Raw genomic sequence first — 3,901 nt, 5'->3', positions numbered from 1 at the left:
ATACTGTTGTGTATGAGGTCTGAAGCTAAACACAAGATTATAAAAATAAAATATATAACAAAATCACTGGCTAAAATGCATGATATGGCCCTTGTGCATCACGGGGAAACCTCCTTTTTTCCCTCAGTGGTGAGAATGGGGTTAACAATGAAAATCTATGGTTTCTTGGGTTGAACTTGAGTGTCGAGTAGACAACTGGACATTTATTGTTTGTCATGCAAGCTATTTACAGAGAAGTTTTGATGAGCATCATGCATTCAGAGTATCAAGAAGTGAGGCAAGGTGTATAATGAAACTGTCTGAGCTGAAATGTTCTACACCGTTTGATGTTCGGGTACAGTGTTTCAGATGAAGGTTTGTATATATATATATAACTTCATTCGTAATGTTTGAATGATGCTCAAACTTCTCTGTAAATAGCTTGACAAAAATAAATGTGGTCTTTTCTCAACACTATGAACAATGTAAAAACCTGCATGTCAGCCTGGCTGAGAATAACTTTACCCACTTTACTTCAATTCAAAGAATGCCATTATGGTCTGGTTCAGCAGCAGGGCTCTCAGTTCCACAACTCTGGGTGTCTCTCATTTTCCCATCATCGTCTTCAGGAATGTGTAGAAGATCACAAATACAGCATAGTAAGACTCAGTATAAAATAGCCTGTATCCTGCATCCTAGACTCACTAAATTGAGAAAGGATGCAATCATGTCACCCTCCAGGGGTCCTGGGATGCAATACTGTACTCTGTAGTCATTGAAGTCGGACACATGACATGTCCCTGGGAAAAAGACCACCCCGAGGCCCCGGCACCCATTACATTGAAAAACTATTTAAATCACTGAAGACACATTAAACACAAAATGTGCTTTGAAAGTTCAAATGTCCCGAGTGAACGGTTTGCCTGGCATGGGATGAGGTGCTGATCCATGACGATGTAGAAGCTGCCGATCTTGCTCTTCTGACGCCCAACAGCAAGGAGGTACTGCCGTGCATTCTCCTGGTTGCGTAGATGCTCTTCCAAACTGCAGCATAACTAGGGTTGAGATAAGGAAACATTAGACACGAGCTAAGGTGCAGATGTGAATATCTTGCCACTCTCTCTATAGTAGGCTACATCGCACTCTGCGAGTTGACATACTACCAATATGCTAGACAGTAGACACAGATGATAGTGTAACAGGGCTGTTATAAACCAAGAATGAAACACAGCAGTGAAGTCTAGGAAAAGCAGCATTTCTCAGAAGAGAAGAGGAGGAATTACTTTTACATGAATGAAAATCACATCCCTGAAGACTGACATTATTATTATTTTTAAATCTCCATAATATCATTACCTTAAAGACATCACAGGGATTGACCTTTGGAGACTTCGGGCCCCAAGGTGATGGTGGAAGAAGATGAAGCAGCATCATCATCAGGGAGGCCATTTCTGGGCCGTAGGCTAAGGACAGTCACAACAGAGAGAACCAGAGAATTAGTTGAGGAAGAGTTCATGCTTTCACATCACACCTAGCCGACAAGCAAGATTACACAAAATACCAAACCTATTTTATTTTCATGATTGAAGCGTAACTAAACATTGCTCTCAATAATGTTTTTGAAGACATTTGAAGCGAGAAATAGAAGATGCAGTACCCGAAAATGTATTTAATTTGATCACTCACTTCCTTGTTTCCGAGGCGACTCGTTGCGCTCTGCAGGGCCAACTTGGAATACTTTCATTACCGTAAGGCGTAAGCAAGGAAACACTTAGTTTTGTTGTCACTTTTGGGTCAATTTATTATTTTGTATTAAGTAGCTGTGTAATAAGCGGGATAATGTATGGCTAAGTGGTCATTGTTTCTAGATAAATCACCCCATCTGTGATTTTATCCATCAATAATGACCACCTATTCATACATTATCCCTTATATATCATTCACCCTAAAAATGGAATGTATCCTACCAGAGACTCCGCCGGTCATCAAATGATTGGCTTAGGAATGTGACAAAAACAAAACTAAATCTCCACTAATTCAAAGTTTTCATGGGGTGTGAACATCTGTGTATTTGAAAGAAAATAAGTCATTTTCCTCTTTCCTCTTCTTTTACCATTGAACTAATAGAGCCTGCCTGCTCAGGGGATCATTTAAATCTTGACCATCAGGTCAAACTTCACACACTGATGATAGAGCGTAACAGGGCTGTTATAAAACAAGAATGAAACACAGCAGTGAAGTCTAGGAAAAGCAGCATTTCTCAGAAGAGAAGAGGAGGAATTACTTTTACATGAATGAAAATCACATCCCTGAAGACTGACATTATTATTATTTTTAAATCTCCATAATATCATTACCTTAAAGACATCACAGGGATTGACCTTTGGAGACTTCGGGCCCCAAGGTGATGGTGGAAGAAGATGAAGCAGCATCATCATCAGGGAGGCCATTTCTGGGCCGTAGGCTAAGGACAGTCACAACAGAGAGAACCAGAGAATTAGTTGAGGAAGAGTTCATGCTTTCACATCACACCTAGCCGACAAGCAAGATTACACAAAATACCAAACCTATTTTATTTTTATGATTGAATCGCATGGTAAATGGTGCATTTATATAGCGCCTTTGTCCAAGGTGCTTTTATTACATTCACCCATTCACACACATTCATACACCGATTGCGGCGGAAGCCATGCAAGGCACCAACCAGCACATCGGGAGCAATTTGGGGTTCAGCGTCTTGCCCAAGGACACTTTGACATGTAGACAGGACACAGGAGGAGCCGGGATTCGAACCGCCGACCCATGGATCATTGAGCCACAGTCGCCACAATGGGCCATAACATTTTGGAGCCGTTCCGACGGGTCAACACATCTAGCCAAATCAATCATATAGTGATGGAATCTGTAACTGCAATTATTGCAAATAAGTTAAAAGAATACAACTCACTTGATGCAGCATCAGGATCACTTCCTGGGAGACCTGTGTTGCTGTGGGCATCATAGAAGTGTTCCTGAAAATGAATAATTACGTGGCTCATAAGAAATCTCAGAACTTAAACTGTCAATGTCATGCACACAGCTTTATGTTACATCATGCAAGGAGGACATGATAGTGTCATGCAAATTACTATTATAGCCTGTATGTGGTCCAGCTAAAATAAACCTAGAACATGTTCCCTTACAAAACCCATCCCCAGGACTAGGAGTTCAAATTTGATGAGCCAAGCCCATGATATGCGTAACCGTAATGTTACCTTCCTTCATGGAACTGCAGAAAATCAAGCAGTCCTTCAACTTTATCCAATTTCACATACTTCTGCATTTGTCTGTACCTGGACCAGCATTTTTAATCAGACCTGCAATAAAATATATAGTAAATGAACACAACTACAAATGAAGCTTATAACTATATGCAGTATAGTAGGCTACCAAAAACTGCTTTTGTTTTCTCCCTTGTGAATTGCAAAACCGTCATGATGGTAAATCATCATGATAAAGTTGGAGACTACATTAGAAAAGTACCATAACAGTATCTTATCTTAAAGTAGCAACAACATCCTACCTTACACTACCACCAGAAGATCAGTCAGGGTCTAATTTTAATGTTCAGTGATTCTTCTACACAGAAGGCAACACAATGAGAATTCTAGAGTGAATAAGAATAATGTAATGTTCACTGTTTGTAGCCTTTACAGTTTACAGCATAAAGACAAACATTTTGTAAAACCTACAGGCCTACAGTCTCCTACATCTCTGTGGATGTTTCCTTGTAGCTACATGAATGCAGTCTGCAGCACACATTTGTAATTATTTCAATAAGTCTGCACTTACCATGAAATCATGTTAGAAGAACACACATTGAAGAAAATGTGACTTGTCCACCGTGCATGTCTGTTGCTGTTCTCTCTGTGTTCTGTGTAAC

General features: G+C 40.1%; 1 long non-coding RNA gene across 1 annotated transcript; it reads right to left on the bottom strand.

Annotated features, from left to right (window-relative positions):
• Positions 1-2,344: 2,344 nt before the first annotated feature.
• LOC310861120 lies at positions 2,345-3,343 on the bottom strand. The gene is made up of 3 exons (XR_014569464.1): positions 3,234-3,343; positions 2,927-2,990; positions 2,345-2,443 (listed from the first exon to the last, which is right to left on the bottom strand). It is a non-coding gene; the product is annotated as an uncharacterized lncRNA (long non-coding RNA).
• Between the last annotated feature and the right edge of the window lie 558 nt (positions 3,344-3,901).

The sequence above is a fragment of the Protomyctophum parallelum genome (assembly GCF_964188405.1).
Source record: "Protomyctophum parallelum genome assembly, chromosome: 1".
In the NCBI taxonomy this organism is placed as follows: Eukaryota; Metazoa; Chordata; class Actinopteri; order Myctophiformes; family Myctophidae; genus Protomyctophum; species Protomyctophum parallelum.
The sequence above is the reverse complement of the archived record's forward strand: the minus strand, read 5'-3'. Positions and strand labels throughout refer to the sequence as shown.